This window comes from Bombus fervidus, chromosome 16, assembly GCF_041682495.2.
Source record: "Bombus fervidus isolate BK054 chromosome 16, iyBomFerv1, whole genome shotgun sequence".
Taxonomy (NCBI): Eukaryota; Metazoa; Arthropoda; class Insecta; order Hymenoptera; family Apidae; genus Bombus; species Bombus fervidus.
This window is the reverse complement of record NC_091532.1, coordinates 6085808-6111331: the sequence shown is the minus strand read 5'-3', so window position 1 is coordinate 6111331 and position 25524 is coordinate 6085808. Positions and strand designations below refer to the sequence as shown.

Here is a 25524-nt window from a genome sequence, read left to right as displayed (position 1 = left end):
GTGAAAGGAAATAGATCGAATATACAAATGTGACCTAAATTTCAATTATTGTCATAGCTCGTATGTCATCAGCGCCCAAGAGGCACGGATTCCAAAGCGCTCGTATTCGAGAACAAACAACCTGTCCAATAGTGTCCAATCTGCCGCTGATTTCGAAGTAATCGGTCCTCGACTATCCCACACGCTCGTGAATAACAGGAAAATGAAATTCAACGATTCCAATTTTAATCGATTCTTCGATGTTCGGGCGACCCGACCTCACTCCGTGGATCGCTTAAACATAGCCTTCCGTTGCCATAAAGATCGGTTTCGCGCATCCATGCAATCGGACAATAGGCAATTAATATCCACAAGGGGATCACGAACGATGCGCACGAAGGTCTGACACCATTTCAATCTCCTCGCAATTATTCGCGCGTCTTCGAGTGTCTTTGCGATCGTTTTCGAAACCGGCCACGAATGTCACGAGACCACGACGAAGACGATCATGAAGATGACGACGAAGATGAAGAAGATCCGGCTGGATCTAATCTCGCCGTAACAATCGACCGAATCACCGATTTCGATAGCGAAACACGACCGATTACGAAAGGTTGATGACACCGCGATTCTGCCCCAAGCGTTTCTTGATCTTTACTCGTAAATCTTCGGTTTAATGACGCGCAGTGTCGTGCGTACGCGATGCCTGGAATTATAATCAGATTCGAGGGCGTAATGTAGGGTGTGCCGTAGCATTAAACAGTTTCGGTGCTTTGGTAACTGGATGAGCAGGTCGATTAACCCTATAACCTTCGGCATATTTTTCAATAAAATTGCACACGCGTAAATGTATTCTCGAAGTTATTAGGAATCGTATTTGAAATCTTCGTTTCGTGAAGTATGGAAGAATGTGCGAGAGGAACAATTAGGAGTTGTTTATTCTTCTTAAGTTGGCAGGTAAAGTGAACTGGTGCTTTTTAGAAGGACGATTCTTAACAGTTAAAATACCACTTTTATAGGTAGTTAAAATCTCATAGCGCAAACTTAAATTTGCTTTACAGGTCTTATGCAAGTTCTGTATTAATTCGTCAGATCCTTTCTTCTAGCGTTTCGCTTTTTAAAAATATTCTTTGTGCGTAATTAGTACGAAAGGATCATTGATTGCATTTAATTTCCATTTGCAAAAATTAGCCATTAAAAGCTGTTAACGTTGACAAAGTCCGCACAGCTGTATTCCTTTTTTAAATCGTTACGTCATTTCTACGGATATTTAATAGCCGCCCTGTGTTTGTAAAGGGAAGGCTCAATTTGTTTTACAGTCGGTTTTCTTGTGTACCGTTCTCTAACGAATCGTTTGTACAAACGACAAATTTTACGATATGCTCGTACACTTTTATTTTCGTGTCAACGAATTGGCTTTTGACTGTCCTTTTTTTCTCTTTTATTAAATTTTCAGCGAGTCGTGTTTCGCGTTGGTTGGGTTTGCGACAATTTAACCTTTAACTTTTTAAATTTTGCAGTAGTGATTTTGCACGAAACTATGTTTTACGTGTTGCCATTAGAGCTAATAACTCAGTGAAAATCTGACTGACAAATTTCTTGTCTTAGAATATAACATAAGATATTTGAATCAATCCCACGCTCAGTCATTTAAGCAATAAATATTTCAGCAATTCAATCGAGGCTTAATTTCGCGTATCGTGATCTCTGTGGATCGATAAATACATCGAATGGTGAACGCTCACAATAACAACAGGTGCAGAAAGGTACGCCTGTACATAAATTAAGGTATACGTGAGCCCCATCGACAGACCAACAAATTAAAATGCTGTACACCGTCCCCCGATACATGTATTAATGACTTGGCGGCTGCGAAGTTCAATGTTTTGTATCGATGTTGCTCGTACTATTAGCTGTACCTGAGCAACGAGCGGAGAATTAGAAAGTGACTATTATTCATTGATGTTCTCACAATGTAGTAGTTTTAACTCATAGATTTCATTCTTATTTATCACCAGGATTTGGCCCGATAATCATTGCAAATCACTATACGTCAACGATAATATAATGTTCTACCGTTTTGTAATTTACATAAATACGTTCAAATCCTACATTAACGATACTGAATATCATTTGAAAGGATTTATGAAACAAATTCTACATATATTATTATATTAATACAAGACTTAGAAAAGAACAGAATTTCGTGAAAGACTAATTGATTGATCAATAACTCCGATCCACAAGGATCGATAATCTTCTCCATTCCGAATAGTGGCAATTTCTATCATATACGCGTAATATTTAAATAAATGTAATGGTACTTTTTATATACTCGAAAAAGAACTCGAGTTTCTTTCAACTTTCCTTAATTTACTCCTCTCCTAAATAAGTATACCATCGAATTTAAGTACTTCCAATTTACCTTGCTTTCCACCCTGGGCGCGTAACGCTAATGGACATCGAAGATGAAGAGAAATTTCGTAATGAATATTTGTTATTCAATCTGCTTCACATAAAAGTGGTAATAAAAAAGTCATAAAATCAACCATATGGAGCAAGTTTCAACTTAACCAAGTTCGTTCTCCGCATTTTATTAAAGTAACTTCCGAGGAACGTCTGATCAAGATAACCAGCTAGAACTAATTAAGATTTCGCAGAAACACAGTGACAGCGAGGTCGTGCGTAACAATTTCACGGTACCATAGTACGCGAACAAACAGTTCACTGGCTTTCACCCTAATATGGAGATGTTCTTGAAAGGAAGGACGTGCAGGGACACTTTGCAGAAAAGCATTTGACGAGGTCAAGCGTTTAACGCACATCACGACCGTGATTTGTTGTTACTATAAGCAGCCGAGTGTACCATCGTCACGGTAAAAAAATCAACTATCATTTCGGAATGGAATACTAGATCCACGTTATGTGGTGTCTCTGTTATGCCTGTTATATCTTTCCTTCGTTATGCCGTGCACGCGTTTCTTTGACGGCGATTCAGAGGAAAACACTTTGTTCTCTATGTTGCTGATTCGCAGCATCTGAATGAAACTTTGTCTGGAGCAGATTCGTGAAAATAATATTAAGCTTTCATGTGAAGTACGTACTCGGTATAGTGGCCAACGACATTATTTCAATGCATAACGTAGAAGAGTCTTACGTATATACTGTACTTGTTATGTAAAATATTTTGAAATTTCGTTAATGCTATAATGAAGCACGATCGTCGTGACGATGTTGGTAAAAATTGAAATCAGTCTGAAATATGTTACAAGATATTTATTACAAGCATATATTTAGCAAAAAATTAATATTTTGCATAAGGATGACACTAAAGACGATAAATTGTAGGACACGCCATGGATTGTATAAAAAACATATTTCAGAAATATCGGATAATCTTGGACCAAGTCGAAATCGTACAACTCAAAATCCTTGAAACTCAAAGTGCCTTTTAGTGTCACGAACGGATCTTGGATTATCCAAGAGACGGCGAATTGTGACATCCACAATAAGAAGGCCATTGAACCAGTTAAGAACTAGTTAAAACCTAAAGACTTTGTAATCATCGACCCTGACATCATGAACTTGCAGCAGACCAACCACCTAAAAATTGTGGAACTATGGCTACCTTGACTGACATTATGGATTACAGATTAATCAAAAGTCCATGATTCTGATAATATATAATAATTTTGAAGATAAGTCCAAAGCAAAGGGACATCGAAGTGTTCGACTCTAATAATAAAAAGTTGAGATTTATCAAGGAAACTACTTTAGAATTGTGGAGGAACCGTCAGGGGGTCATTGTTTCAAGGTTTCTGAATTGCCAACGTCTGTGCAACTTGTAGAGTTTCGAAATTTCTTATGCAACTTATGCAACTTTATAAAGTAATAACTTTCTATGCAACTTATAGTCTCCAGGTCAAAAACATCAAGATGTCCTAATTTCTGCATAATCAATAATGAACTCCAAAATTATAGGGCCAAGCATTTTGAAATTTGCTTATGTAATCGAGACCTGCGAGGCTTTTCAACTCTTGGGTGGCTCATAGAGATTATGTCGTGGACTTGGAGATTTCTTGACCTCGGGCAGGCTGGTAATTGGACCCACTTGTCTTTAAATTATAGCTTTCGTTCTCTAAGTTTTGGTGGTCTCACGGTCAGAAAGTTGGGAATGGTACAATAAGGTCGTTTGACTTCTGAATGATCCATGGTAGGTTTTACATTCTCAAGCCTATGAAAGTCCTTCGGTTTCTGGATTGTCCTTGGCGGATCTCATAGCGTTGTATGCAGGGAGTTCAAGGTTCTTTAACTCCTCTGTGACCCGTGGCAGGCTTCTCGACAACGAGGTCTGGGTAAATCCGCTAGATTCTAGATGGTCTACGTTAAGTTCCAGGTTCCGCTAATTTCCTATATAATAAACTATGCCGTTTGTACAATGCGAAAGTCGATATTCCATATTTTAATGTTGATATTCGCCGAGATTTTCAAACCTAAAACTTACTCGATCCGAATATAAATTATTACAAACTAAATTATTATGTAACTTGCAGTTTTTAAAAACAAATTTGCAATTAGTTTCGCCGAATATTACACTAGTTTCTTCTTAACTTCTAATTTACAGCCTGCTTTCTTTATATCTTACACATTGACCATAATACCTCATTTCTATCTTTTCTGATTGCAATTATATATTTATTACTTAATTGTTTATATTAATTCGACTTTTATTATTATTCTTAGCAGACTAATGAAATTAATCACGTCCTTCGCGTTATGCACGTCAACCATTATCGCATATACTATTTTATCTGCATACCGACGTTGACAGTCAACATTTTGCTTTATCTCTTCTTGGTTCAAATAACATTCTTCTAACGTTTCGCTTAAATCCATCTTCATATATTTCACATTTGAATTAATTTCCTCTCAAATTCTCCTCAATGCTACATGCCTCAAGCTACTTGTATTTTAAAACAGCTTTCTCGAGAATCTATTCCTCACGAAGATACGGAAAAACACCGGCTACTAATCTTGATTAATTTTAGGACCTCTCGGGTACCATGTTCTCGACTTCATTATACTTTCAACACATTTATAACATCTTCCGATGTTTCATATATACCACGGCTCGTTACCGTCGTGTTTATCCAACAAGTTACATTACTTCAGCTTTGCATACTGATGCGAGTGCATTCTTAACATTTTTGAGATACCAAAAACAACCGGTCTCGGAACTCTTGCGAATGACGCGGATTAGAGTCAAAAGAGAAAGAGGAGTAACGGATGAAAAATATAAAAAAGCATGAAGCTTTATTTGTAGGGAATTTGATTTCTTAATTTAAAAAGAGACAGAAATTTGGGGATGCTACGAATTGGAATTATTAATTTAGATCTTCCAAATTTGATTTTTTTTCGGAACGAATCCTTAAACGAAAAAATTCAATTCTATCATTTCGACTTATTATCGCATACAGAATAATCTCCTGTCGATTGTAGGCTCCTATATTAGAATTACCGAAATTCGCATACACTTGACAAGTTTTCGAACTTAATTCCCCAATGTAATTCCACTATTCCTGATTTTCGCCTTATTCTGACCCATAGAATTCCTCTGACTTCGATGGTATTACAAATTTAGGACCACGGTGAATACCGATTACCGATAGAAATCGACTTTAATCGAGTCGAATGAAGTCGAAGGTGGAAGGTAAAACTGATCGTACTGATCGTCTGGATTCACGAAACGAATTAAACGAGTGATTCTCGTGGCACGTATCGAGGTCGTTAAAGGTTCTAGGGGAAAAGGTTAATTGTCCCAAGCCACCGAGAAGAATTCCGGAAGATGTTTGGCAACTGTGCCTGCCGAGGAAGCGAAAGTCTTATTCCTATTGGCCTGCACGAATCGGGGTTACTGGTCAACCCGCGAAACAACCGTTCGATGGCTCCAAAGCCGACCTTACGGCCTGATATTGAATAATACTCGCGTCAAATGTTCACGAGTTTAATCGTCGGTGATGACCGTGTTACGACAGCTTCCGCTTTCTACGGTGCACGTTCTTTCCACGCCCTGTATTTTCCCTCTTTGCGCTCTCCCGCCTTTTTCCTTTTTCCTGTTTCATTTCCATCTGATGAAATTGTCACAGAAAGATATCATCCTTCGTCCGAGTGGTTGTTCAAATTTAGCGAAAAAAATTGCGAATCATATACTTCTAGAAAAATGAGTTTGTTCAAATTATCTGCTAGGTAACCAAGAAAGTTTTGTTGCTTTTTTCTGTCCTTCATTACGAATTGCTGCCTTGTGGACAAACCGTTACTGCAGATGTTTACTGTGTGTAGCTGCAACGAGTCCAAGAAGCACTTGCCAAAAGCATTGAACATCAGCGAACTGAATACATAAACGATTTTCCGCGTTACTTGCATATTTCTTTTTCAACATTGAAACGCGTAAAGACTTTCTTCGTTATCCGATGGCAAAAATATACTAAGATTGAGAGATGTTAGACCTAACGGATTAATAAATCTAATAGCCAATTCTCTGAATTTAAAATTAATTATTACGAAAGAAGGAACACAGCGAAGCAAGATAACGTCGTTTCTAAGAATCTTTAACGTATGATACAAAGTGAAGCGTTACTTTCTCGCCTAGACAAAGCGATTTATAAAACATCGCGCTTCACCTATCGATTTCACCATGGTCCTACGTGCATCAATTTCTACCTTCGTAGTAATTTAGCCTCGACATTGACATTTCGAGCATAGAATTTGGGTTGAACGCGACGTAGGCCAACGTACGAAAGAGCAGCCATCAGGTTCACCAGTCTGTAACCGCGAGGTCAATAAACCGCGCGCGTTCTTGCGGACGTAGACGCGGCGGCGAATCGGGGAATCTGCTTAAGTTTGTTAAAAATTCACGCACGGGGGTCAAACGTGTACAGCATATATCGTGGCTTGCTAGTAAGAGTATGTTTTCCGGTACGAAGTATTCAAACACCGTATCTCATGCGATCCGGCAATGCGCCTCGCCATTCAAAGCGAACGTGTTCCACTACGCTTCCAGAGCCATCCACGATGATCGACGATCGATAGACAAGATTTTCGTAAAGCAGAAAGTTATCCTGGGATCGATCGTGTAGACAAGGGTTTGGTATCAAATTTCGTTGTAGAAGATTGATGTGGGATGAGTCGTTGAGAGAGAAGTAATATTGATAGAGTTTAATACCTTGCTTGTAAGGTAGTGAGTAGGTAGATAGATTAGATGAACAGATAGATACATATACATACAACTTGAAATAGCCTTGATTGATAAACTCTTTTTTTTTTAATGAAAAGGGAAACCATGAATTATTATAATTTAATGACACGTGTAGTATCGATTGTAACGATTCTTGTCCTTTGTTAAGTAGGTTTCTATGTGTGCGTTAATGCATTAATGCAACAATGGGCGTGTGTGTTCAATTGATACTCCACTCGCTAATCATTTTCCTTATTAGTTTTCTTTTGCCGATTTTTCTCTTCTTCTCGACCAGGAATCTTGTTACGTGGCAATGAAAAGAGGTTCATAAAATTTCGCACAATTTGTCTGTCACAATAGTTGACGCGTGAAATCACGGACGAATCGAAAATATAAATTTGTTAGAAGACTTTCTATTTCTCATCGAGTAGAATTAAGTACTTCGTTCTTTTGAAAAGCGTCACGCCATGACTTTCACGGAGTTGGCTGAAGTTTCTGTAACTCCAACGCCGTTGAAACTTTTCAATTCATTCTTTTAAGCTCCCCCATTTGAACTTCGTCAAAATTGCGTTGTTCGAATTTTAATACCATATTAACCTTCTACCAGCGTCTTTTCATTTCCCCGTTTGTGAAACCAATTCTATAAGAGATCGAATGAAGTCGTTGGAGGATTATGCAATGTCATAAATCTTTTTCTGAATTTAGACAACGTATTCTATCGAAAATATAAATAATTATATATTGCATATAGAGAGCAGAGAATCGCAATGATGATTAAATCGATCAACACGTATTATGGCAAAGAAGAAAGTTACATGTAGCTTCATTAATTAATTATGAAACTAAAGGGATGATACAAGAGTTGAAATAATTCTATTCTAAAACTAAATTCAAATTCTCAAAATCTTTATTTTCTCCACTATGATGTTCTGCCCGCCATATATATTGCCATATTGAATCATGTTAATGAACGAAAGAAGGAAATGAGCAACGCGTGTATCAATCGCAATAAATTCCCATTCCTTCACGTTGATTGATAAAAGTTGAGTACATTACTAAGAAAAACCATGCATCCACTCTACGATAACAATTAAGATTACGCGTTACGTAAATCCATTTCAACTAAATTGCCAGAAATTTTCTAGTGTTCCGAGTCCGAAAGAATTTCACGGACCAAAAACCTTTTAACTCGGTGACTACTACGATGACGCTCGATATTATCATAAATTCCAAGCTTCCACTAGCGACGAAATAAATTCCAACTCGTCACCGAAACTAATTCCACAGTCGAACAGGATCTCGAGAACACAATGATCAGAGATTTCACATAAATCTAAACGCAAACGGCACGTGAAATTCGTTGGTAACCATCGAAAATTCCCGCTAAGGATTCGTCAGCGGGTAAAAATCTCCGCCACCGAGCCACGCATTCCAATACGTCTCTTCCTCGACCTCTTACACGTCCGCGAGAATCCGCGAGGCGGACCAACGTAAAACAAAAAGAAGATACGTATGACGATAGATAAAATTTCCGCGATAACCGGCGCTCGAAAAGTGCTCTTCATAAATAAAATCTCATCCGGGTCGAGGAGACGCAACCTCGAGACGTGCAACGAATATCAAGCAATTACGCATTCGGCCGTAGGACAAGTATATTTCTCAACAACGTATCGATTATTTGAATAAATTTCAGTGTATCTCAATTTCATGATGTAATGATAAAGCCAGGTATTTTGAAAGAGACGGTTTCTGTAACCGTTGCAAGACAAGGTAATGGAACAATATGTCCCAAGCTAATTTTTAGAAAAAATATTGAGTTGTCATATTTTGAGAGAATTTTGGGATTTTTATGCAAATTCATATTTCTGAGAATATAATTTAAAGAGTAGAAGCTCGGTAGAAAATCGTTTGACCAAGTATTACAGAAATTACTATACTTTCAAACTTCCTATATTTTTCTGTATTATTATGGTTACGTAAGTATTAAACAAAACGAATTTAAATGAAATGGGTTTCAAGGATCCGATATATTCGGATAATTATCTGTCGCAGAAGTCAGAAACATCGTTCGGTCGAGTTCCGTGCCACTTGCCAAAAACAAGAATGTATTTAGATGCTATTTAATCCGATGATTTATAGATATATCACGAATGTACAGCTCTGGAAGCAGGAATTTGAACAAAAGCTGGAAATTAACTGCCTCTGTTTTATTCCTCTGGTATTTTGCGCAAACGAGTTAGTTGTTGCCGCAGTCGAGTAAATTTTGAACACATCGAAGGATCCATGGCCAAATTTGTAGCTTGAAACACAACGGAAATTAACGAGGAAACGAGAGAACGCTGATTTCGAGAGCAATGGGGGAACGATGGTTTGAAGAGGAAATTGGATAAACAGATAACAAAGATTATAATTGAACGAATTGCGTTGAAGTTCATTTAAAATCAGTAAAATGTAAAGATCTAATATATCTTACGTAAGAATTTATAATTTAATTTATAAAACTCTGTTACTTTTCTATTGTATTCGATCTTCTAGAAAATTGATAAAAAATTCCAATCGTATAATTTATGGGGTTTGTTTGTCTAGATAATACCCAATATATAAGACTATTTTTTAGCTGTCTATTAAAACTATTTTTCTTTTTATACGAAGCAAACAGAATTTTTTTCTAATCGACATCAGAGACAAGTTTCGTTCTTCGTGCTACTGAAATCGTAAACTACGACAAATAAATTGGACGTACACTGGTTCATGAAAGTCCATATTTGAACATTTATTATAGACGACTTTTATGTTCATATAAAATTTCATTAACATTATGTCGAGACACGACAAGTTACTCTATCGCATATACAGTTCCTTAAATTGTCAGGAGTCGCATTCGATATCATTTTCGTTTGCTACACGATCGAACGATTCACGTGCACGATATTATTTTCTATCTTCGCAATGGAATTTTTGAAAAAATTTCGATCGCGGGTATCATCGACGTGTTGCCGAAACATTTTTTCATAATCATTTCGTGACATTACGATACATCACGTATTGTATAAAAATACTACTCTGGCGCGTTCTTTCGAGCAACATGCACGTTTATTAAAAAGAACCGGAAAGCGAAATAGAAAATGTACGAACCTAAATATTACATTCGTTTGTTGTTTGAATATTCCAAGCATTTATAGAGTGTGATATAAACGACCATTGATATATTCGTACATACTGTTCCTTACTTAGTATTATTAATACAAACTTTCTTAGGTATAATTTGACAAAAATCAAAGTACAAAAAAATCATAGCATAATCATTCAAGTTAAAAAGTGTGTGGTTTAAAAATGTTAAGAGCATAGTTCGATAGAATCCTTTAAGAGCCGTTGAAATTTGTAGAATAGTATGAAAAAAAAAACGATAAAAAAAGGATTAAGAGGAATATTGCACGAACGATGTGAACTTATAAAAGAAATGTCAAAAAACTCAATAATAAATATGCAAATTGTCCACATGATTAATGACGCTAATTCCTAATAAGTAATTCCGGGAGTAATTTATATTATGTTCAATGTTATTTTTATGTTTATTATCTTCAATATTTTTGATATATTTCTTGCTATACATATTATTGGAAAGTTTGAATAAATAAATAGCCAATAAAAATGTTGTTACTGGAAATTAAAGAAAACGAGTAAATAAAAAAGAAATTATAGAAAAACGAATAAAGATATACAGAAATATGCACGCTAATCGACTAAGTAATGAAATAAATTAACGAAGAACAACTTATTGAATGGTCTGAGTGACCGCGTAAGATGTTCATTGCCGATGATCTGATCTTCCTCTGTAAACACCATTCCTGAGCGGTGTTGTTCATTAAAACCTGAGATTGCAATCGATCGAAGTAACGGCATCGTTGGTAAGATAAAAAGCAGCAATAAAATTTTACGGCAATTCGAATAATAAACAACACGTAGCATTTTAATTTTTGGGAAAATAATCCGCCCAAATATTTCTCGCTTCTCGTTTGAAGCGGCGCTCGATTCTGAAAAGGTGTAAAAATAACGGTACCAATATTATTTTTTTACTTATCTTCCGGTCGTTCACTCATCTTTTTTCTTCAATCTCGATAAGAGAACACAGGCTTAATTAAGCAAATTATAATCAATGTATGTCAGAATCCTAGTTCGTGGAAACAACGTTAGAGTTTAGTAGATTTTAACAGTGATTTACGTCGAAACTCGAGGGCTTTAGCATTTTGTTTGTGTCACGAAATCCCGTTTAAGCATCTTACTTGTCGCTTTTTGCCGACGCAAACCTGGAATATTCGTTTTTCACTCGATTAACCGTTATATTAGGTTGCCCGAAAAGTTTCTTTCGTTTTATAAGGAAATAATAGACGCACAATGTTTTTTTGTTTTATATTAGTTTATTGAATTATGCACGAACATAGTAATAGAAATATAACGAAATGGATCATAGCTAATTCAATAAAATAATATAAAACAGAAATTGTTATTCATCTATTATCACCTTATTAGACGAAAGAAACATTTCGGACAACCTAATACATATATTGTCAGCGATTTATAATGTAACACACTCTTTTTCTTTTAAATTAAGAAACAAACATTTCGCTATTATGGAATTCGTATATTGTGTAAAGACCGCAGTTGTTAGTTGCGATAATAAAGAAAGTCATACATGTAATTACGTACATATCTCGTGGAGATCTCAAGTATAAAAGGAATAAATCACGTAGCCGTAATAGTTTCTTCTGTAACTAAGATTGTTAACGACTAAAAGATCGAGATTGTAAAGCGGAGAGAAAGAATTTGGACGAAGAACTCTCACGAGAACTCGCTAGATATAGAGATTTCGCTAGTTAGTACTTCGAGCGATTACAAGGAGATAAGTTAGACTGAACATTTTAATAAAATGCGTTTTGCGTTACAAATATCGAGATAAACCCACCGATAATCACAATATTGGAAGAAGCGAAAACTTTTAAATACAACAGCAGTGATTCCCAGCGGAGAAAAGATCGATAATAATGTTGTCGAGCCCTAAAAAGTTTCGAAGCGTCCAAATAAAAGTTTGACGAAAGGGATCGAAAATTCGAAAACAACGACGACATGAATATTTGTAAAATTATTATATTAATCGATAGCAATTTAATTACGAATACATAATTCACCGATAACGATAAGGGCCAAAACAAGCACCTTGTTCAACTACCATAACATCGACATTATCGATTTCTGCAAGCTGTACGCTTACGTAAATAGCCGCGACTATCGTTGTTCTAATCTAGAAAATGTTAGCAATCCAAAATCAACATACCGTGACGTAAAAGACGTTTATTGTAAACATACGCTTACAAGGGAATCCCAGTGACTTGTACACGCCAACATTGATGAAACTTTGTACAAATGTTCGTTGGACTTATCTAAGAATTTACTCGTATCTTGTTCGTGACTGTCTTTTACTTTAAGGGAGAAATCAACCCTTTTATCCGAGCTGGTCCTTCTACGTAAATACTTACAAATCGTAAATACAACAATGATATCAAGAAATTATTGAAATAAAAGTTATGCCGTGTCTTGCGACCTATAAATCCGTGCGAAAATTTTCTTGGAAGAACCATTTTCCTATGTAATTTCCTACACAAGAAATAACTTGTATTTGAACCATTTTTTTACATCTTCTGTTGTTTACGATTTGTATGTAATCATGTTGCGCGTCGTACAAAATCTTCTAATAAATAATATATTGAGAAGAAGCTTCCATAAGCGTCCAAATACTCTCGTCGGCCATCGTTTAAATCCTATCTTCATCTATTACTAATTTACCTATTTTCCCATCACTGAACAACATACGATAATCGTTGATAAATCATCGACGACGAGATATTCGACAGAATTTTCGCACATAACCGCGAGAGAAAGGAATTGCACGAAGCTAGGAATATCGTTTTGCCTGTAAAACACGATCAGTTGTGTAATTATGAATATGTTTCCGTAATTGTTTCGACTGACAACTGTCGTTGGTTAAAAAGGCCAGTCACGTTACAAAACTCGGTTTTGTAAACACCGTTTGTCATACGAATAGCAAATGAACATCTGCCAAGCGAAAAAGGAACTGCCCTGGAGACGTTCGCCTGAAAAACAGCTTCCAGGACAAAGGTTGTGTTGCGCGCAACACTTGTTGCACCATGGCGACAAGGATTCACAATCTGAGAGACTTTGGCCATTCGCAATCCATACATTACCGAGGAATTTGAATCCTTTCCTGGCCGGATCGAAAGAGGAGCGATTGCGCTATCGATCAATGTAATAGATTGATCAATCGCTGGCTCATCCGGCCTTACAAGTAGCGTCCTCAACTAGTCATGACGCATCCCACTGAAGGATCGTTACCTTTGATTCTACTATTTCTATGGCTCTATTCTCGACGAAATAAGTTGATTTTCCTTTAAACAGGTCGCATTCCGTGCGATTTATGATAATTTAGAACCATTCTATGTCGTGTTTTTGCATCTTTATCTTTTTTTCTTTCCTTCCTTTTGACGACTGAAGGTGATGTTTGTTTAGCGGGGTGCAAATATGGGAGTGTTGAATATGTAAAGCGTCCGGTAGCTGATGGTATAATCCAGCAAGGAGCGATTCTGCGTGAAAAAACAAGTTGAGAATGTAGAACAAAGGTTTTACGTACGAGGCTTCGTTTCTGAGGAAAACTATTTCGAAAGTATTTTTGGTGTAAGTTCATTTAGATGCAATTGTCTTATGCAAATGTAGAAAGAAAAGCCGGAGGATATTGCTTTAACGTTGTCCTTATGTTTATGCACGGCTTAATTTTAAGCTGTTTTAGAAGCAAAGAAGCGAGCGAAGATACACTTCATTCTTTTATTCTTATTTCAAACCCTTTAAGAGGGTTTCATGATTTTATAGCCTGCGTGGATTAATTTGTATTCTCTTCTGTACGATATTCTCCTTTTTCAGCAGTAGCAAGAAAACGCACTCAGGATAATCTTGTTGTAACGGGCGCAGTGTATACAATATGCAGATAACTACTTTTTTGTATACTCCATGAATTAAGCTTTTATCCGGGTTTTGTGCTCCTAAAGTGTTTTAAGATTCTAAAGCTTCGTTGAATTATTAATAAGCTCAAGATATACGTTCAACAATCCTTTCTTCGAATAACACTCTCCATAATTATTCAACACTTGTGAGAATATTAACCTTCCTTTATGGGAAGATTAATATTATTTATCGCAAAAACGAAGCACCTTTGAATCTGAATTTTCTTCCCATCGAATAATTTATTTTATTTATTAATGAGCTCAAGATATACGTTCAACAATCCTTTCTTCGAATAACACTCTCCATAATTATTCAACACTCGTGAGAATATTAACCTTCCTTTATGGGAAGATTAATATTATTTATCGCAAAAACGAAGCACCTTTGAATCTGAATTTTCTTCCCATCGAATAAATAAATAAATAAAATAAATATACCTTACACGTGCGTAATCCAATTTTCCTCTTCTGCAATTCCCCATCTAAAAAGATTGACTCGTTTTTTAAATTCTATTCAATGTTTCGTACAATAAAGGACGAAGTCCGAAAAGGAATAACATCGCTATAAAACAATCTCATCGGCATCGTTAGCAATCGATCTTACGACCAGGAAACGAAATTACAGATCAATAAATTAAAGTACATACTTAGGAGTTTCGGCGAGATATATCGATCGGCCGCGAGATTTCACATGACCAGTTCGCCCACACGAGACCCCGGGCCTTAACCTTCCCACAAACGGGCCACGATCTCCGCACGATGATAACTGGTCGCGAGACACCAACGTACGCTCCAAAATAATCTCTGACGTCACATCCGTGAATTCCTTTCCTTTTGAAAAATCACAGCACCGTTCGAGATAACGCAAAATCGTAGTTCGGACAGAGTGAAAAGATTCGAAGGTAGAAATTATTCTGGAATTTTGGAGTTACAGTTAGTTTCACATTGGCGCATGGTCTTTAGAAAGACACCACCGCCTTCTCGTTTTGACCGCATTTAAACACATTTCTACTTGTTTGCCTGTTTCAGACAGTTTGATTGTTTAAAGAATACTTCGTGCTACGCTTCATCGGATATAGGTAAATTTCACCTCTCAGAAGTTTGCTTTAACTCGTTAAGGATGCAACGATTGTTTATTATGGTCTTGTAAATATTTCAATTTAAGTTTCATAAAGTTATAGAATCTAAATGAAATAAACTGAAAATAAAATGAATCGAGCGAATCCTTGGAATTCTCTTTCGGAGTTACAACGTTGTGAAACGGAATTCGATAATGTAAATTGATCGAAAGAGTTGGAAATGCAGGCAATGTTGCATTAACGCAATGTTGACGCGATGTTGTAATCCTTAAGATTCCTTGGATTCATTGATCGAATATTCAAATAGTTTCGATTAACGGTTTTTCATTTTTACTTTCCATTTTTCGGTATAAGAATTTTGTCTGTACGTATAGGTATCCGATACCAGTGAATGAATAAACGTCGACTGATATCCAACGAATATTTCTTTAGTCGAACGAAAGGATGTTTGTACCATTTTGTCGATCGTTATTCTACGCGTTTGCGAAACTTTTAGAATATGAGTTCAGGCTTCAGATTTCAATACATTGGAATATAAGGAAACGCAGTTTTAAACCTTATCAAGTTCTTCCTCGTCTCTATTAATTCTTCTTCTTTTTTTTTTCTTTTAATGATGAAAAGAATAAACATCAATTTTCGTTCCATACAATGTGCTAAGTATCGCATTAGAGTGTGAAGATTTTGAGACTTTACATTTATCTGTAAATTTCAATTCTTATAAGTATCGTCTTTTTTTAATTTCGTAGTTAATTAAAGCGTAACTTTACTCTCTGTTATGACGCGTTCTTATGATTTGAAAAAATATTACGAATTTTCTAAGAACGTAGAACATTACACTGGTCCCTTTAACCGGAGTATCCGTTCCACGTGAATCTTCTTTGCGCGAATGAAAATCGCTTAAATAAAATCTGTCAGTACAAAAGAAAATATACGTACACGTATGATGACCAGCACAATGTAATTTATTCATTCTTATCTCATGCAACACCTACCTGGCTGCGTAAATTAAGATCGCGCACAAAAACTACCGCATGGTAAATTTTACAGTTTACCATGTAAAAAAGAGTAAAAAGTATCTCACGCAAAAAAATGCCGAGTAAATTGCGGGACCAGTGTATTTTATGAAAATATGCAGCGCAGTGACCCGACTTACGTCACTCAGCCAGCCATGGGATTTATTCAGTTATATATTCTAATATAAATATTATATGCACGTACATGTTATATAATCCTAATAACATACCGTATAACACGGACGCCAGTGTAATTATAAATATTTTTCACCGTTTCATCTACGCAATAAGAATAATCATCAGCAGAATTTTTGCTGATTATATTCAGTTAGCCTGTTCAATCGGCTGCCTAACGCGATTATATCACAACAATAACAGTGTCAGCATAGTGTCAAGGAAGTGGAATGTTAACGCGTGACTAGCAAGTCACGACGACGAGCATCGCGACTGGTTCTCTTTTCTCTATTCCTGAGCGGGAAAGTTACGCGCGGTAGCGTGTCAAATCAGTTACCTCATGTAAATTATACTTTATCGGAAATTATCAAGAGGACTCGTGGCGTAGAGTATCATTCTGTAGGATGTTAAGCAGCCAGAGAAAGTGATTTGTGTCATGATGAGGGATCGCGTGTGATTCACGATTAAGCGCGACTTCCTACCAATTCAAACTCCGTCTCATTTTCTAGCTAATGTCAACACCAAATATTGCGGAGAAAACTGCGAGAAATTTGTATGCAAAAGCTATTTCCTTGCTTCGAAAGAGCGTATTTCGAATGTCGATATCCGAAGTGTAGATGTTTCGATAAAATTTTATTTCGAGGTATGGCTAGTTTGCGAAATATTTTTCCACGGGGACGATTGACATGATTTGCAAGAAATGATTAACCATGAAATGCTACACGTATATTTACACCTATTCATGAATATTAAGACATTTCCTGGTTTTATATAGAATGGCCAAGGAAACGGCTAACATTTTATTCATTCATCCGATAGAAGCTTGCGGAAAGCATCTAGGCGACTAGAGGATTGGTAGATTTAACGGATAGTTTTCATCGTGAAACAATTTTCATTGGTCGATCAAATTCCAAAGAAGTTAAGCTCGAAAGTTGACGGTCTCCGTTTGATTATTTATAACTTTCAAATAGGGAACTCGCGAAGCGAATCTTGTTGTTTCATCCTTGTTAATTATTAAGTCAGAATCTTGGAAATCAGCTATAAACGTAAATCAGTGTCATTTTATGTACGAAGTCACAATTTGTTACTTGTCGTTTTCAAAGATAACATTCGCACTCCACGATATTTATACGTATGCATACGACTGTGTCTGTAAAAAAAATACAACCAACGAAAAAGTATCAGATGTAACCGTTGACAAGCTACATACAAAAATTGATTAGCATCAAAAGATTTTGACAAGTATACTGTGGATGTTCATGCATATTCTCTGGACGATCTTCACGTTGACATAAAGTAGATGAAGCTTAGTATCTGAAGCTTCGATTATTGGATCATTACGAACAAATTCACCGTTTGAAAATTCATCACAAGTCTTTAACCTGTCGATAGTTTAGGCCTCAGTGACACGGATAATCTCAAACTCCATGCAAACATTTAACTAACTTCCTTCGTCAGGATATATATACTTCGGTACTCGCAAACAACGGGAAATTCTGATCATAAAAATAGCTTTCCTTTATGATTATATATCATAAATTGCGTCAATGGAAAGTTTATAAAAAGAGAACGAAAGTAATTTTGTTGCCTAACTAATATCGATTCAGGATCATATTTCCTTGTCAAATTTATTCTTCGTTATTTTTCCCGCGGCTTCTTTGATCCTTTGCTTTTGTCACGATCTTCTCCGTCGCTCATTAATTTTCATTAAAGAGGAATTGCCGCAGATAAGAAAGACAACAAACGAAATAAAAGTGAAACCAAGTTGCGAATAATCTTCTAAATTTCCATTCAGAGTTTCCATCTGTTTAAACATTTCTTTGCAACTTTCCGCATTGCTTACTTCGAGAAAGATAAAAAGAGGCATCGCAAAAACGTAAACGGATACAAAATTCGAAGATACGATAGTGACGCTGTTTGCAAGTGAAATTTAACGGTTTTTCGATAATGGATAAAAGTTGAAATGGCTCAAGCTTTTCCCCTCCGAGCGACGCAAGAAAATTGACTGATAACTGCGCTTGCAGAAACGATTTAACCGCAAATGGTCGCTAAAGGAAATCACTTATTTAAAAGAAGACGATTTCTTTGTACATTCGTTGCTTATTTGGTCCTGTATTCTTTAACAAAGATACTTCAGGCGACGGGGATTTGTATTAATCAAGATTCAATTTTCTTGTTTCTGAGAGATTTGATGTAGGTGACAGCTCGTTTTTCTTTATTTATAAAATCTTGTTTTGTAGAGACGCTTCGACGCAGCGGTTCTTTCTTTATAGATTGATATTCCAACGTAACTTTCCTTTGAACTTACGTTCGAATTAATAAGATTTACTTTTCTGACTTTGCTATTGCGATCAAATTTGCGGACCTGGCATCCTTTGAATCCTCGTAATCCTGTACGCCAATATGAACTCCGTATTTTATTTGAATTGTATTATTGCAGACGTACGATGTTTATTCTATTTCTAATATTTTGTTTAATAGAAATATATTACTAAAATGGAAAAATATATTTCGAAATTCTGAACAGTTTTTAAAAGAAAGTTACTCACAGCTTATTGAACTTATTGAAATATGATAGGACGTAGAAATAAGAACACGAATTGTAAAGAATTTAATAGTCATATGGATTTATAAAGGTTTTAAGTATCGCGTATCTTAGTAATTAGGTGGAAATTGCAATTGGCAGCCATTACTATGGAGCAATTACTTATGTCTAGGGTTAATTATCCGGGACTATCTCCAACGTTTCGATTAATCAAACGATCAACGAAAGTTCCAAGCGATTAACGGCGGTTAGCTGTTTTCTACGATGTGTCATTCCCGAATAAACTAGACAAATTGATGTGCTAATTTATGGATAGAATCCCTGCTGGAATGTGTCTTTTGACAATGAATCTTAGCACCGGTGAAAGTGATTGCGTGTCACGGATATTATTTTCACACGCAACGTTTAGGCAACTAAGGAACCAAAAACCATTTCCGAATTTCTTTTGAATATATTAACCAGTTAACCAGTTACAGGATTCAATTTGCATTATTAATAGTTTCGTTTACGTGATCATAGAAAGTTTCCTCTGTTTTTCAGAAAAAAATACTGGACGATACAGTGATTAATTAAAAAGATCGTGTAACAATTTTGGATTCTTCGGCAATAAAATTTACTCCTCCGTAATGTTATTCAACCGTTAAAAATTTGTTTGGTACAAAAATGTAAGGATTAGTGGGAAGTAACATTGTAAATTCAAGCGTAGAATTTCAAAGGTAGATAGATATTGAATCCGCGTCGAATCTCTTTGAATGATAATTAAAAACTTTTTAATTACATCGAACTATTAATAACGAGCTGCTTTTCTTGCTGATACCAAATTCGGCTAAAAATATTTTTAATTGGACAGACAAGTCTCCAGTGAAAAATGATGGAACTAACTGACTAATTAAAACTTTCTGTTCCTCTCGATTTTCATCCATATGCCAGAAATTCCTCCAATAGCGGAGCACACAAGAAAACCAAAATTCGAAGTTCCTTACGTATCGTGAAATAATTCCAGTAGTTTTAATATCATTGATACATACTCACGGAAAAATGAAACGTTTATATTCGACAAATTCTATATTATATCCCAAACATCGTGCCATTCCACGAAAGGAACTTGCAAGCTTTTAATTCGAGGTTGGAGAACGCAACGAGCAAAGCAAAGCTCCTTTAGACTCGTGTTCGTGTCGTTATGTTCGTCTGCGTGATAATTGTATTCCGGGCAGGGTTTCCGATAGTTATGCGCGGGCGAAATTACCAAGAGGAAATTAGAACGGCCTGAGAGAGGTTTTTCGGCGTGTACGTGATAGTTGGTCGAACGAGGATGGGCGAGATGGAAATCTGTAACAGCGGGTCCGCGTAAAAATTCGTATCGTTCCGTCGATTTACGTATCCGGCATGCAAAACACAGCGATCATCGCGCAAGAATGGCAACAAGCAGTAGAAACTTTTTAGGAGACAGTCTCCAATGCCGCTGCTTCGCTGTCTCTGTCGCGATCAACCGTGGATCGAGTTCGATCCTCCATCGCGGTGTGAGGCCGAATTATAATGCGACTTCGAATGTAGGCCAGCGTGAAAAATTTCAGTACTTTTCACCGGGCAAAGTGTATTGGTAACGTTACTGTGCTAAGTAGTATGAGATAATTGGGTCGATCCCTGTACTGTGATAAAGTAAGGGAGCAAAATAAGATAGGGGAGTAAAAGCATATGAGGGTAGGATGAAATTGTTACGCGAAATTTTGTGTTAATTCGAGAATGGGCAAAAAAGTCCATTTTTGTTAATTAAAATAAAAGAAAATACTTTTTATTTATAGTACTATTGGGAAGGGAAATTTATGACGAAAAAGCGAAAGATACAGGCCTTCTGAAGATAAGCGATACATCCATAAAGTATGGTAGAAATTTGATTGATTAATAATGATATGATATGTTGAAAAGAGTTATACAAATACGTATCTGATCAGAAAACCAACTAAAAATATAGCGATGCTAGTATAATATTACTTAACAGCGTAGTGGATTTTCATTTAAGAAATTTCACCTATTATATTCTTCGTAATATGTGTAAGATAATACGAAAGCTTTGATATCGTAGATAAAACGTTGTATCGTAAGAGAACATGAGAAAACTTGAGACATACGATACGTATTTTAGCGTATTTAGCGATGATTCAAAGCGCTATGTAGTTCATTGGAATATTCTAAGAAATTAGACTGCAGTTAATTGCAACATTACTCTAAAAACACACGATAGCGTGTTGTTGATAATTGTGTAATCGATGATAAAACTGTTGTGTACTATTATAACGTGAAAGTTAAGCTTAGTAAAGTAGACAGATACGAAAGTGAAAACATGTCACACTCTATATCGTATGATCAATAGTAAAATCGTGAGAGGTATTCTATGTCACAGCGTGTTAGCATTCTGAATGTTTACTATCGTAAGAAAAGTGCAGGAATCGCAATGGGTTTTATTCAAAACATTCCGAGGTATGCCACGATCGGAGAAATTCACAGCCCGGAATAATCAAATATCTAATTTCACGGTTGTCGAATAAAGCAAACAGGACCCAAGAGACAGAGGAATTCTAATAGCAGCGTATAATGACCAGGTTTAAAGGTTGCAAGCTTAAAGGAAAGGGAGGAGGCGTGTCCCAGTGGCATCGTGTGAAAAAGCTTCGTATCTACGTTAACCGAATTTCTAACTTAAATATAGAACACTCTCTGCAAGATTGAACAAACTGTAATATGTGGTAGGAAGAGAACGCGATAAAAGCGAGAAAAGAATTTCTTAAAATTGCATATGCATATGTAATGTACGTACTGCTAAATACGAACTGTTCTTTCTCCTACGTTACCAAATAAAAAATTCCTACGTCTCATTGTCACAAGATTGTTTCAAGTCACGAAGAATAGCTTGCATTCTTAACTTTTCTCAAAAAATAGAAATTGTGTGGCGATATAATTTTGGTACTACGGTAATGGTACTTTGGTAATGGTACTAAAAAGTGTTCGATTAATATGATCGAGTAGCGATAGTTTGATCAAGTTACTTAATTTTAATTCGTGGTCTGTATTTCACGAACATGATATGATTTATTAAATAATTTTAACTTTAATTGAATCGCATAGCTTCGATCGTCTACGACTGAAACACGCCAGTGGAAGGAAGGTTAGATTGATAGCAAAGAAACAAAGAATTGTGTTACAAAACTAACGTGTTCGAAAAATACCTTAGGGTAATTATACAATACATAATAGCAAATCGCGGTTCTCTCGTTAACATTCAGGCAGATAATAAATCATCGTCATAACGACATAATAATCATTGACTACATCGTTCGAAAGACATTATCAAATATCAATCCTGTGAATTAAAATCAAATACCAAATTATCTGTCGACGATACATCTTCCAACAAAATGTCATTACTTCGATCATCATAATATCAATCTGCTATCTTCAAATATGCTGAAAAACTAAATTCATCTTCGAGATTCCTCCCATCCCCGGAATGTTACGCGAATTGAAATCCAATGATAATTGTTAATGTGTTTAGCCTTTGCAAGGAAAGCGTATCCGATCGCGAAGAAAGTGCAGCCACTGGCCATCACCGGCGCAACCAGTTTTAAAGTCAAGGTTTACGCTTCAAATTCGAGTTATGCAAGACACACACACACACATACACATACGCACACACAAAAACGCTCGTGTCTTCTTGAAACTTTATACAGGGTGTCCCAGTAATTATGGTACGATTTATAAGGGAAAGATTCTACGCGAAGAAGGCAAATCGAAGATATGCGATAAAATTTTCTGAACGACGTTTTGTTTTCGAGAAAGCCGAGTTTGAAGATTTCTTAAGCACAAACGAATTTGGCTCATTCCGGACTGCACAGGAACGAACAATCGACAACAGATTATTTTATAAAAATAAGTAAAAAATGTAGAATAAAATTGGTCCATAGAACGTTTCATTTACGAGAAAACGAGCTCTGAAAATTGATCGTTTGTAACTAAACCCTTGAAACTTTGTTTTCTTTAAGACTTAAAGAGGGCTTAAGTGGAAAAATTTAATTCTACGTTTTTTTTCATTTATTTTTACATATAGAATAATCTTCTGTTTGCAATCGGTCGATAATTAACCGAGTTTTTAACCATTTGCATATTAAGCAAACTTTTAAATTTGATATTGTCGAAAACGGAAATGAAATTTTAATCGTATGAAAAAATGTTATTACGTATCTCTGATTTATTTTTTCACTGTGTATCTCGTGCGTTACATGAACCGTCATGCAGCGTATTATACGCGGCTCTCGACTCGCTAATTAAAGTACATCTGTGGCGAATGTTGGTAAAAAAATGGCCTCTATCATTCTGGAGCTTTCCCAGCGATACCCTCGATAGCTCATCGCTAACATCATGACTCATTAAGTTAGAACGTCAAGGAGCCTAATGTTTGGATACATCGTTATGCCAGCTTCGATGTTCTTCGTTGTAATGCAATCTCTCAAGAGCCAAATTGATCTCCAACTCCACTCTTTACATATTCTTATATTTCGTTACATTTACATTTCATTATACGTTACTTATATTCAATTCTGCAAACACGAATGACACGCTTCTATAAAATCAGAGATTTCTCTCAAGTTATCTATATACCGAATCACTCGTGGGTTGTTAATTAGCTTCCTACGTATCTGTCGTTTCTATTAAAAACCGCTACAATAAACTATCATCAATCTTGATCTCCAACATCATCATTAATTTAGCTAAAGTTCTAAAATGATACTTTTATCGTTACGATTTCTCATTAGACATGAAATACTACGATCAAAGTAGCCACTTATTGCCATTTTTGGTGCCATTCGGGATATTTGTGTGAACACGAGACACGGAAGCAAAATCTAGAAATCCGATCGTTAATTGGTAACTGAACTGCAACAAAGTTAAAGCCCTTTATAGAAATGCTCGTTAATGGAGGTTCTCCAGGGACACGATACATGTAAGTATATCTTAATCGATGTCTAATTGATGACTAATTCAACTACACTTGAAGCTACCCTTTGTTCCATACATATCCATTTGCAAGTTTTTCATCACGTTTTCTATACAGTAGCCCGTGGCGATATTTAAACGCTTGTCATAGAAAACTTCGACGTATACGTTATGCGTGTTACGTAAAACGTTTTAAAATTTCATTGACAACGAAATGAGTTGAAATAGAACAGGAATAGAACCGACTCTCATAATTATATCGTAGTCTTCGAAGTCAATTTGAAAATATATATATGTAACGTAAATTTAAAGGAAACTTTGCTAATATGATCATGACAAATAGATCTTATTGCGACGATAATGAAATTTCAGAATTTTCTGTATGACACGAACAACATATCGATAGAAGGTTTTTACGAGTGTTCGAGCATTTTTCTGAAGAACTCGCTATTTCTCACGATAATCTTGAGGCCAAATTGACTCGGATCGTGAGACAGCTGTAGACATTCGTGTGCAGCTGTACGACAAAAGTGCCTCCGGTATAAAGCGTACGAAACCTTCATCGAGTAGAAAAATGCGTTCCTGTTTACGCGATCTAGCCAATCGAAGGTCGCAAACGTGCAAATATCTTTCTCGGCCTTTCCCAATTGCGTACCTACGAAACTTGATGAATCGGATACAGTGAATTTCTCGAGAATCCTTAACGAGGTGATTCATCGTCGCGTCGCGTCCCACCTGCGAAATACCTGCACAGTCCTTGCAATCGCTGGAAAGGCCATGCTATGGACCGAATTACAAATTTCTTCTTTCCAACGTTGCGAGAGAATTCTTCGGAGTTCCGGGTGCTTTTACGGATCCTGATTTATTTTTACCGTGCTTTGTTCAGTTTTACAGGCGATACATACCATAAGTATCGTATGGATTTTTAAATTTAGATATTTCTGAAGAAAAAGAAATTAAATTTCCCACAAACGCATAAAAATTCGCAGTCTAGCGGTACGCTGTCAAGATGTCAAGTAGTAGATCGCAAATTTCTATAAAATCTACTAAAATAATATTAAAAATAATACACTCTTTGCTCTTCAAGAAGAAAGTAACACGTCCAAAAATAAACTGCAGCGAAACTCCCCATTGCCACCCACATTCTTCCATGGCCGCTGGTAAAAATAACGAAACCGTCCCCGAAGAAAGGAGGAAGAAACGATTTACATCGCTCGACACTCATCGATCATCCGTCTATAACACACCTTCTCGTTTCGACTAACAACCGCGAGCCTTTTTTGAAGCAAACAAATCAAAACAAAAGCAACAGAATGAAGGAGTAGGGAAAAAAAAGGAGGTGTTCTGAAACCATTAGCCATCCTCGGAAACCATCGAATCCCCCATTCGGTCCATTCCATAAGCAAAACGATGGTTGGAGGATCGTGCCACGTTCCATGACTCC

The 25524-nt window shown here is 36.3% G+C and overlaps 1 protein-coding gene across 1 annotated transcript in view; it reads right to left on the bottom strand.

Annotated features, from left to right (window-relative positions):
* The window catches only part of LOC139995616 (uncharacterized), a 72052-nt gene that overhangs the window by 36301 nt on the left and 10227 nt on the right, over nucleotides 1–25524 (bottom strand). The window lies entirely within an intron of this gene.